We start from the raw sequence: 12,959 nt of genomic DNA, 5'->3' as shown, positions 1-12,959 counted from the left end.
TATCCTCAATAGCCCACTCCACAATGCACTCTTCTTGATTTAAGCTTCCTCACTCTAATGCTTCACACATCCACAACTCTTTCGGTTGACCTAGCCATGCTGGAATCCTTGAATCAACTACAGTCGTAGCCAAATCAAAATCCTCAAGAAGAGTCCTCATGACATCTCTATAGCCTCATTTTTAAAGGTTTACTCTAGTGGTTGTCTCCATGCTGCATAGGTAGATATAATCATAACTCCAATCTTGGACCACCATCTTCATTTGTTTCATGAATGGTCGACCCAAGATGATATCATTAGCTATTCGTCTTTTCAAAATCTACCACTACAAATGTGTGCTCATATTCTATTTGCACGACGTGATTACAACTTTCTCTAGGAGAGTCCTAAGGGTCTCTCTACATAACCTACACAAGCTGTAACTTCATTCTTGTAGCCCTTAGTGCTGGTTTTCCCCATTGTTTTCAAATTTCTTCTATGGCTATGGAAACACCTACTCCACTATCAAGGATGTCCATGGTTTTGATGCCCTGGACTTCCACTAGCAATGTGGTGTTACCGTCCTCACCCTCACAGTAATCCACTACCTTGTTCAGAGGTACTGGTCTCATATTTGCATGCAGTTTCTTAAGGTCCTAGATTCCTTCCTTGATCTTCCACGTAGGATCCTTCACTCTAAATCTCTCTAGGAACTCACCTACCTTTGACCACATGTTTGGTTAGATCTTTAATAATTTTGTTAGCGTGATGGTACAGGTCACTGGTGCCAATAAGATATCCACTAGTCCTTTGGAATCTATGACCTTTGGCGCTAAGGCATGACCTTAATGTCTGATTTTTCCTCATACTCACCCATGCAGGATGGTAAAGTCCTTAATGATTATGGTCATCTCTATATGGATATCTCTAAACCATTGTCTCCATAATACGATTGTAATTCTAGGTTCATCTGTGACTTTGCTTCAAACTCATGTATGGGAGTAGAAGGTAATGTATTGCTAACGTCCTTTGCATCTCCCATTGCTCTCCACAACTGATCTTGCCATCGATCCTCCACATTGGTATGTAAGGTGGAAAATGTTGTTGGTGATTATGTGAGCATCAGCATGTGCGCATAGCTGAGCTCTTCGCACAGATAGCAAATGCGCGTCAATTTCACAAAGTCTGAGCATCAACTCCCTCTTCCTTCCAGGTGACATAACTCTTAATTGGAGCAAGCTTTTGCATTTCTAGCGATTGAGGATGAATCTTGAGGCTTATGAGCATCGTATAGGTGTGTTAGACCTCAATTTTGCTGACCTACAAATCCCAGCTAGGAAAAAATCGTGATTTTTGCGAAGGCTCTATTTGTGGATTTGATTTGCCAGATAGGTTTTGAACCCTGTGAGGATTGAGCCCACCAAGTTTGGTATCGTTTGGAGTAGGTTTGTTATTTGAAAACACATTTGTGAGTGTTAGAGGTTTCTAGGTTAAGACCGAGTTATGTAGTGGCTGAGGCTTGATAGGTTGTTTTCAAAGTGATTGGGAGTTCAAACAAGAGATTGACAACCTCTTGGCCTGCCTCCATGTCTTAATCGGGTCACATGTTTCCCAGTATTGACTTTTAGCGAGTTTGGGACCATCTCCTTGTGAGATGTGATATGTGTCAATAGACCCCTAGACATTGGTGTCGTTGCCGGGAAACAAAAACTTAGATTAGAGTGAACTCCAATCTATGGACAAAAAAATTTGTTAGGATGGATTAGGATAGACTAGGAAAAAATCGAGGTTTCCTTGATTTTGAGAGCTTTGGTAAGTTTTCCACCAAGTTAGAAGTGGTAGTTCAGTTTTGAAAACATTTTATATGCTGGTGTGAGTTTGGTGAGTGAAGAGAGCTCAAGACTTGCATTTAGACTTGAAAATGCAAAAAATGTAATGTTAGGAAAAGTAGAAGCAAAAAGCAAGATTTTTGAGTTCTTTTTGTTTTATAGGAGTAGAATAAGTAAGATAAGTCTTAGGAGTTGATCTTGTTCGAGTCGACTCAGGATTGAATGTCTTGCTTGAAATTTGAGAAAAGACGGTGGAAAGAAGAAAAATCTACAAAAGAGACCAAAACACATCAAAACAAAGACTTGTGAGTTGATTTGGATTCAAGGGGATCTTGGGTATAGTCAGGAACAGCCAGAATTGGAAAACTTGAAAAAATTTCTCAACAGGAAAAAATTGCGGTTTTTCCTATCTGTGAAATTTGGCAGGTTTTGCAACTTTTGACCATTCCAGAGTGTTTGACACCAAAGATAAACGCTATCCTAAATGAAAAACTGAAAGAAACTGAACCTGATTGGGAGAACCGGGTTTAAACCTAGAAAAAATGCAAAAGTTGAAACTAATCTTTTGAGGAGTTTTGTAAAGTCAAAATCAAGTATGGATCTTGATATGAGACCTCAAAGGAGTTCTTAAGATATCCCTAAAGTCAAAATTGAGAAAAAGTCAATTTTCAGTAGGCTGAGAAAAAAATCGTGATTTTTTCTTGACCGTGTCTAGAGGACATTTTTGCATGAATTTTGGTGGGCAAGGTAATCTAAGCTCACTGGTGAAGTTAGATTTTAAAAATCAGGTTCAAAAGACCTAGCTAAGAAAGAATCGTGATCTTTTTCTTGGCAGATAAAAAGTGGATTTTTCTGGCAGTAAGTTTGTGGTATCTTTATGAGTGTTTTCCAACAGAAGAGTCACCTTAAATTCTGAATTTTTCATTGACTTTTTGAGAAATTTTTGACTTTGGCCCGGAAAAGCAATTTGTACGCCAGGTGCAAATCCTATTTCCATTTGTGGATGTATCTAAGATCGGGGGTTGTAGTTCCATCAAGTGCCTGGTTAGCGAGAGATCAAGTGAGAAAAATATCCACTGAGGAGAGTGTGTTCAAGCATCAAGCATGAGTATGGGAGGTGGCATTGGAGAAGTTGGTACTTCCAGAGGAATACCTAAAATTCTTAGGATACCACTACAGTACCAATTCACAAATGTGAAGGGAGCAAGGATCTACATTGATCACCGAGGTCAATATTGCACCAAAGAGATGTTAAGAACAGTGGAAAGTCCTGATAGGATCTTTGTCATAGACAATGAAGATCGATACATTGATGAACGGGGAGTTGCATTTTAAAAAGTGACTAACCTAGACATAGTTGAACGCCTAGGGTTGGCAGGTACCAAAGAGAAAGTGGATTCCGGAGGATCGAGGCTACCTTTAGAGCGAGATGCTAGAGCACAACTCCTATCTTGGAGACATGTCACTAGGATCACTGCTAATAATCCTGCCTTAGGGTTATACAAGCATGCAGGACCAGAAGGGGAAGTTTATTACCTCCATGAGAATGCTGAGATAAGAGAGCTAACTCCTACCAAAGGGTTATTGATTTACTTATATTACGAAGATGGAAACCAAAGATCTCCAATGGTAGATTTCTATGGGAAGGAATACATGTTCGCTTACCAAACAGATTTGGACCGAGTAACCATCCTAGGGATCCCAACATGAAATTTCTATCTCAAGAAGGTGAATCGGGAAGAAAAAATCATCGAGAGCCTAATGGACAAAGTAACGAGACTTGAGGACCCACCAACGAGGACACATGTGTCCTCACATGCAAGATGTGATTACCCAGAGCCAACGGTAGAACTAGGTCTTCCGACTGAGCCTTTGCCCGTGAGAGGTGGCTATACAGCCATTACAGGGTCATCAATGCCACATATGCACTCAACAACACATAGGGGGTTGCCAGAAAGAGTTCATGAGAGGGAGATACCTCCTAGAGCACCTGCTCATGCTCCAAGAATGGAAGAGAATGGTATAAACCTATTGATAGAATGATGCAATACCTAGCTGAACCAAGACCCATGAGACCGTCTCAGGTAGCAAAATGTATGGCGTCTAAGTATAGTGTATCATGTGATCCACATGCACACACTTCATCTTTTAGACAAGTGTTGAGAGCTGAACAAGTTCTTAATTACCATACGCAGTAGGAAGGATTTGGTTTGACCTTGGAGGGCATGACTCTTACATGGTTCCAACCTCTGGACAAAGAAAGTTATAGAGAAAAACATTGAAATGTTGCTCAGTGACTTTGTCAAGGAATTTTCTAAGTGTGGTATAAAGCACAACACTGTCTCACATATCTACTCATTGAGAGATGATCACCTGAAAAAAGACCTACATTTGAAAAAGTGTTTGACACTAGACGAGGTAACTTAGGAAGCAGTTTACCTTGTGGATGATTGCAAGATACATGGAGAAGTAAACAAGGACACTGACGTGAATTCAGAGGATTCCTGGTCGACTAAGAGTGAGGCTAAAATGGCAAAGACGACGCAACCGCCTGTCAATACAAAGCATTTGGTTGATGAGCCTCTCAGAAAGATGAATCAAGCTTTTAGGGGACAGAATCAGAGGATGCAGCCAATGAGAAGGTGTTTGACTTGTGGTGGTGACCATCATACACAACAATGCCCAACATTGCCGCAACCACAGTATTCTAAAGCAAAGTGGTGTGAGATAGAATAGAAATGGACAAATCACACAACGGATGAGTGCTATTATGGCAAGAATCGGGTCAGGGAACGACCTTACCAAGCCAACCCACCTTACCAGTAGAATACTTAGTATCCACAGAGGATGCAAGAAAATCAACCATATCAGTTGAATAGAGCACCTCCACCACCCCCTAGGTACCCCCCATGACAAATTGATGCCCAACCAGGAGCTGAAAGACCAAGGCTAGTACTAGGGCAACAACCTCCACTGCCAGGTGAAAAACAAGGAACAATGAGATATGTGTATCCTGAGAATTCTTATCATGAAGAGAATGTGCTAGTGCCATTGTCACCCTATTATGTTGATGAAGAAGGAGGGTACAACCAAGGATACCAGGAGGGTCAGATGGATAATTCTCCTTATGATCAATGGAGTAGTGCATTTTTCACCAGTAACACGCCACCTAGAGCTGCATATAGTTCTCAAAACAAGGGAATATCAGTGGGGCAGGGGACTTTGATGTTTATAGCAAATCCAGGAGAAGCTAGACAAAGAGTTTACCCTTAGAGACAACCTGCACATCAACCAAGGGCATTAGGACCTTGTTCTAAATGTGGACGGGATCATTTGTTTTGAGATTGTCCTATGAAAACATCCGATGTAAGGAGAATACCAAATGAGAATCCTAGTGGACATTGTGTTGAGTGTGGATTGATGCACTTGTTCAAGGATTGTCCAAACCAATCTGAAAAAAAAGCCACAGTAAACGTAGTTGAAGTCATACCTTCACCTAGTGGGTCTGAAAACAAAATGGGGATACCAGTGAAAGTGGTTACTAGAGCACAAGCTAGGGAAGGAGGGAGTTCAAAAGATGATTTTAGTGACACTTCCAGAAGAGCAGGGAGTAAGTCATTGAAAAAAGGAGCAAGGATTTGGCAAGAGCTAAATACCACAAGAAGCTAAAGGCTGACAGCCGAGTTGTTAAAAACTAAAGAGTGAGTTCAACAACAACAACAAAACGAGCCGCACATGATAAATGAAAGGAAGCAGGCTAGTTCGAGAGGATCTGTGCTAGTAGTGGACAAGGTTTTTGAACCTTTGGATGCCATTTTGAAAGTCTACAAAGCCAGATTATCAAATTGACACACACAGGAAAATAGATGGATGACCTATCCTGATACAGAGATAGAGAAAATTAGGTTGGACATGTGCAAACAACTCATAGAGACCACCCAAGCATTATTGGAACCTCCGCTTGCTATGCCTATTCACAAGAGGATCATTCCTAAACTTCCACGTGAGCAAGAAAGAGAGGATACAACAAAAATGTTATGTGAAGATGAAGAAAATGAGAGTAAGGGGGCAAAAGAAAGAACAACGCAAAGAAACACAAGTGAGAAATGCCAAGGAGAGGCAATCTCGTCCAAAGAAAATTTGCTAGAGAGAGTCATACGGAACAGCATGGATGTAAACCACTGAGGACATTCCCAATCGCGTGCCATAAGTGCAAGAAAATTGACCGGAAAAATTGTGGGAAAGAGTGAGAGATAATAAACAGGGGAGTGCGACAATAAGGTCAACACCAATCGAGGAGATACAGTTTATAGTAGAGATGGTGGATCTTGATGCAGGATCACTGTACGGGGACCAACACACAATTGTTACAGAGGATAGTAGGGAAGAGGGTTTCAAAAATCTTCCAACCTACCACATGAATCAAGGTCAAAAGTTTTGGTACTACCATCCCAATGAAAAGCCTACAAGCTTGCATTAGATACAAGAAATCTTCAAGATCTCTTATCGACTCCCATAAGGTGTACGGTTACAATGGCAGAACTATTACGAATTAGACCACACGTGTGGAAGGACTTGGGGTGATTTCCTAGAAAAAATGGGAATTAAAAATCCAGACGATCACTTGCAAGAAGAACTGGAGTTGGAAAAACCAAAAAAGAAGGATATGTGCCTAGTTCCCATCAACAAAGTAGGTGATTACTGTGAGAGAGAGGATGGAAACACCACATTTCTTGTCAAGTATAAAGGTGTGAAAACCTTAGCAATTCTCGACAGTGGTGTAGGTGTAGCCATTCCAATACTATATGGGAAAAATAGGGTAAACCAGCTTTGAGACAAACCAGAATGAAGTTGCAATTGGCAGATGGATATATATTAAGAAAACCAGGGGTGTAGTGGAATAGTTAGTAATGACCTCCTATGGGATAGAATATGAACACACATTTGCAGTTGTAGATTTTGGTACCAAGAATAACTATGAAGTTATTCTGGGTCATCCCTTCATGAGATAGTTAAAGATGGTTCAAGATTGGGGCTACGACTACATCTACCTGAGAAATATGGAAACCATGAAGAGGATTAACCAGAGAGACCACAGCCATAGAGATGTCCAAAGAACTCTTGTTAGTGACTTTGACTCAGCGACTGCTGCGGAATCAGAAATTCCTGAATGGCTTAATTATAAAGCACAACTTTGGATGTGTGGAGCCTCAGATTGTAATAGCTTGCAAAGGGAAGACTTTGTGCAAGATAGGTCTTTTGAAGAAACTGATTATGTGCCAGAACCTTTCCCTGAGGAACAGTTGGAACCTTTGGAATGGGTACAAATGCTAGCAACTCCTGACGTCTGTGTTAATGACATAACCCCAACCAAATTTTGTGACAAAGAGGGTCATGATTTAGTTCCCATTTGTATGATCAGAGCCATAATAGATATTGAACAAGAAGAACAAGAACAAGGTTCTTATGAGGAAGAGCTAAATGAAGTTTAGTGCTTGCGTATTCAAGAAGAAGTGTCGATTAGAAAGCAAAACAGAAACTGTACGAGATGACAGTGAAAAGAACCATCACCTTCTCATTACAAGACATACACAATTCAAGATCGATGAGTGGTGGTTGAGTGGTGGTTGAACAGCCAATGCGTGAGAAAACGGAGCCAGGAAAGTTATATGATGGACCTAAAGATGCAAAAAGGATTGAGGAGCCTCATCCACGTACACCAAGTAGCATTGTACATAGTATAGGAATGAGTACCATCCTCTTCATCATTGCTTGTTTACAATCGACTATTGGGAAAGTTCTTGACCATTATTTCTTAAAACAATTAATTACTCTTTAAACACACTAATGATTCCCCTAGCTTAGGTTGCTTGTCCACAAGAACAGTGCCAATATTAAAGGGTGTGTCATTGTGGCACAAAAATCAACATAATGGCAATCCAAGGATAGGCGAATGACTAGTGCTTGAAGGCTTGGAATCACCAAATGTAAAATAAAGAGGATCCAATTTAAGAAGATAAAAAAGAGAAGGAAAGAGATTAAGTAACCCTTGTGACATTTGCACGTTTCCATCTGCTTTTCACTCTTCCTAAATGGGCTGATTTGAGTTATATTGAGCATCTAATAATGCTTTGGATGAATGTTACAAGAACATTTGTGGGATCCCAATGGGGTTCTCTTGTTCACATGTAATGTGTAATTTGTACCTACTCTACTTTGTGTTTAAATTGTTAAATAAGCAAGTATCTAACTTAGCCAAAATTACTAGGGTGGGAAATTTTGATTTACAAACAGAGCTTTTAGTGGAAACAACCTATCTATGACTCAAATTCCCATGTAGGTCAATCCTTGACATTGAATTGCTTCAATCATCTCAAATCTTTGGCCATGCTTGTCCATATAAACAGACATCATCAATTAGCATTGATGCAAAGATGCATATCATCTTTTCTTTAGGTGTTGCAGGACCATAATTATGGTTAACTCTCTTCAAAAATTGGACCACATCATTGATCAATGTCTAATACAATAATGTTATAGTGTCATTCGTTGGGTTTAACAAAGTTTTAAATGGCTTTACAGCCCTATATTCTGTTGATGGTGCAAGAGGCAATGCCTTTGGGATATCCACATAGACTTGTTTTAGTCCCACTACTTGACCCATGTCATCCACAATCATAGGATAACCGACACACAAGTAAGCAATGGATTGTCTATCAACATATCTATCTCCTTGGTAGTTTATTGCAGGCTCGCCTTCAAATGCTATTGGTCTATTGTATACTCTTACTGGAAAATGAATCTTTAGATTTGCATAGATAGTCTCTCCATGCAGAGTAATAGCTTTAACTTGTCTCTGATCATTTGGTTTGTCCCAAACTTGACTTGAATAATGTATATGCTATGTGCAAGTTGATTGTGAAGAAAAAATGTACCTACTATGTTGAGTTGGGTAAGAAGTGCACTTTTTTCTAGCTCTTTATAGTGATATGTTTTTACCTCACCAGTGGTTTCTCTAGATCATAAACATCATCAAAAGCCCATCTAGAGATTCCCCTTCTATGTCAAGTTATGGCTAACCCTACTATTTCCCAATCTCGTATGGTTTGTTTTGCCCAAGTCCAAATGTCCAAATTTGGCTTTGATGTAAATTTTGGGTTATTGGGGTCATGTACCACCTGTGTGTGCTCACAACTCAGTTTGGCCTAAATTTATGTTTGTGGGTATAATTGTGGGTTTTTCTGGCTTGAAATTTTTCACTTCTACTGCTTATCAATAATCCTGCAAGTTTTGGCTCAATTTGGATATGTAAACAAGGTCCTAATACTATTTTCTCTCAAGTCATAGACTCTTTTGTGCCCAGTCATGAAATTTCTATGTTTCAATGGTCATGAAAACATTCCCAAGGTCTTTACTTTTGCATAAACATTCACGTTAGATCCATGTCTTGACTTTTGACCATGTATTGATAAATTGGAAGTAGTTGCAATTATTCTAAAATTGGCTTTTTTGCAGTTTGGTAGTTTTTTGATGAGTTTTCAAGTCTTAAGGAGTGCTTTGGTATTGACTATCTGTGTTTTGACTGTTTCAACCAAAAGTATATTTGTAATGTTTTTCTCAACTTTTGGTGCCTTTTGCCCAAAGTTTGATTTTTGAAGGGTGTTCTTGCATGAAAATTAGGCAAACATCATTGCCAACACATCTACAACTAAATCATGAAGAAAAAATTCATCAGTATTGTGCACTTTGGAATAATGGTGATCATTCTCAAACCTTGAAAATTTTAGCTTTTCGGAATGTAGCTAGTCTCTAATGGTTTCTCAAAAATCTCAAGCAACCCAAGTTATGCTCAAACTTTTAGAAATATACTCTTTTATGTCAATTTTAGGTGAGCGGCTCTTATTCACTCTTATGTAAGCAACATGTTTTACACCTCTCTCTGGTCAATTTGAGTTAATGGTGCTGATTTTGGTGATTAACTAGTTTGTAAAACTAGCAACTAATTGCTCTTCTTCTCTTGTATTCCTTCTATATCTTGAGCTTAGCTTCCCTTGTGTGACTGATTAAAGCTTGTGTATCAAGGCTTGGGTGAGATTAGAGCATGTGTAAAGTAGATTAAGCATTGATGCCTCTCTAGTTAGAGTCCCTTCCATGTTTAATGCTCTTGATTAATGTGTGTGTGTGTCTGTGTGTGTGTGTGTGTGTGTGTGTGTGTGTGTGTGTGTGTGTGTGTGTGTGTGTGTGTGTGTGTGTGTGTGTGTGTGTGTGTGTGTGTGTAAGCATTTGATGAGGTGGGGTTATGCATCATAGATTGCATGCTTGTAGGTTTTGAGTGTGTGTGAGTGGTTATAGCTCTACTTAAGCTTAATCATCATGTTGCTCTCTCCAAAGTATATTTATTAATACTCTAATCCTATACAATAAGAAAATAACAAAAAAGGCTCAAACATCACTCTCACTCACTAAAAAATTCTCTAAATTCTATGCTCATAAATCCCAAAAATCGTGCCAAAATGTTTAGGTTTCTATGACCATTGTCCTATAGTCTAGTGAGAACCTCTTGCAAACATTTATATGTCAATTTGAGGGTGTGTAGTTGACCTGACTAGTGCATGGAGGCTAGAAGAGATGCACAATCTCAAGGAAAGTATGGTGTAACACTTACATAATGATAAACTATATTATGGATGGTCTAAATCAACCATAATTACTCTCTACCTATGCAAGTTGCAAACTTATCTTGAGGTTTCAATAAGCAAATAGTGGTAGATTGCAACCAAACCTGTGTTGAGTGTTTAGCATGGTGTAGGGAATCTATCGATGATCATAGATCCTAATTCTAACACTCTGGCCAAAATCATGCTTATATGCAACAACCAAATATACAAAGTTGTTTTTGGCGTATGACTACCTATAGATTAGCCTAGCCTTGATGGTCTCTTCACTCTCCTATAATTGATTTTGCATTAAACCCTCCAATTAAGCCTAGAATAGCTAATTAAGGTAGAGGGAATGGAAAATGAAAACAAAGAAACATAGTGACATACTTACGTTAATATGTAGAGCTAGCACCTATGATTGTAACACAGTAGATGTGGGTGTAAAAGAGCAAGCGGAGTATGTGTTAGCAAGCTTCAAAAGATGTAGTGAGAACACTTTTTTGCAATAGAACAGTTGATTGTTTATTATCCACTTCAAAGATCTTGAAAACTTAAAGACTTGGCATTTATACCTTAGCCAAAATTCATCTCCTGACTTGTAGGTAGACATCTATAGCGATAGATGTCTGACTACCCTTATTCCTTGAAATTTTGAATGAATGAAGGTACACATGGCTTAATGACCTCTTCTAGGCTGGGATTATCTTGCTTTATGGGAGAAACATTGTATGGACTTAATTTTGGTTTGGAATAACTTATTTGAGCTTTGATATTGAAGAATGAAATCTCTAGATGTTTTATTAGGCTTCTTAGTAGATAAATAGACTTATGATGGGTGTACAAGTACATTGGGAACTCCGACTTGTTGAGAAATCCCCTTCTCTAGACCTCTAGACATCTATCACGATAGATGTCTATACTATCGTGATAGATGTCTATATACTTCAAATCTTGAAGATTTTGCATGATTGATGATTTTGGCTTATTGGGGATGTATAGGAGAGCCTCTATGCAAGCAGACTCATGCAAAAACTCTCTTCTGATACTCCTCTAGGCTTGATGCACTCAAAACCCATCCTCTTGACTCATGCAGTGATAAAATGAGAAATGGCATGAAAACTAAAGAAATAAACATGTCTAAACCACTCTGCAAGATGAAAACTTCCACTTTCCCTCATTTAACCTCTGTTAGATATCTATCATGATAGATATCTGACTTATATCCCTTGACTTCATTTGATTATCTGATATCTCACATAGCTTCCGCATTGTCTACCCAAAACCTGGAGCCACTTACATCATTTTTGGCACATGTTTATGGAGTACATGACCATTTGCTATGGTTTATGTATGCAAAATGTAAAAGAAAATACATCCCTACTCCCATTGGCATAAAAACTTACCGACATGCTATATAAGACACACATAATACACTACTGATGTAAGAGGTGCAAAGTTTCTGAGACATGTGGTGTAGACATCTTTCACAATAGATGTATGCAACCAAATACAATGATTTTTTGGCAAAGATTCCATGGTCACTCCTTTATCTGAGGTCATACAACACAGTAATGACATAAGACTCCACCTTGTACACATATCCAACCCATGAGACTGATTCTCGGCATAAGTGTCAATATTTCCACACATGAGGATATTAAACCCTAAAGTGGTCAAAATGAGTTGAGGCTTTGTGTACTAGATGTCCTCATTACATGTAAGCTACCCAAAATGTTAAAAGTTACTTTCCATCTTTATTTCCTTTACTTAGACATCTATCGTTGCAAATGTCTAAGTCCCTTCATCTCTCCTTTTTTTGGTTAGTTCCCTCAACCCACATGTTGAACAGGCCTTGTTAACACATGCATAAATAATTTACTCCTTGTTTTCAGCTTGGGTGTTGTCAGAGTTGGTTTGATGGGATTTTTACACTTGATATGATGCTCGCAACCTCATTAAGTCACATCACCATCTTCTCTTATCCTTGTGGATCCTTTTGGAACAATCGTTTCTTCATTTTGATCCCCGGTCCACCCATCTGACCATATGTAGTCATTCACGACCCGATATTGTCATTAGCGGTCTTTCGTTGCTTGTTCACCACTTCTGACATCATAGCTGTGTAGATATGACTCTAGAGATATGCTTTGTCAAATTTTAATACTTTTGGATACTTGGTTAGCTCACATCACTCTTGTGACACTTTGCCCGCATCAGGAGAAGCAAGATGCACAAATGACAAGGTGCACGCCCACTGCCAAAAGGCCTTGGTCCTCATCTATACATTGCCTTCTCTCACTACCCTCGTGCAAAACAGAGCTGACAAATGGAGAGGATACGAGATGTAGCATGAGAAATACTTGTAGCTCGAGCACAAGATACAAAATCACTACCCTCTTGCAGAACAGAATGACGAATGGAGAGGATATGAGATGTAGCACCTCCTGCAACTGTGGAAGCACCAAGAACGTATCAAGAAGCTTTCCATGTT

This window comes from Adiantum capillus-veneris, chromosome 14 (assembly GCF_014529385.1).
Source record: "Adiantum capillus-veneris isolate H3 chromosome 14, ASM1452938v2, whole genome shotgun sequence".
Lineage (NCBI taxonomy): Eukaryota > Viridiplantae > Streptophyta > Polypodiopsida > Polypodiales > Pteridaceae > Adiantum > Adiantum capillus-veneris.
The sequence above is the reverse complement of the archived record's forward strand: the minus strand, read 5'-3'. Positions refer to the sequence as shown.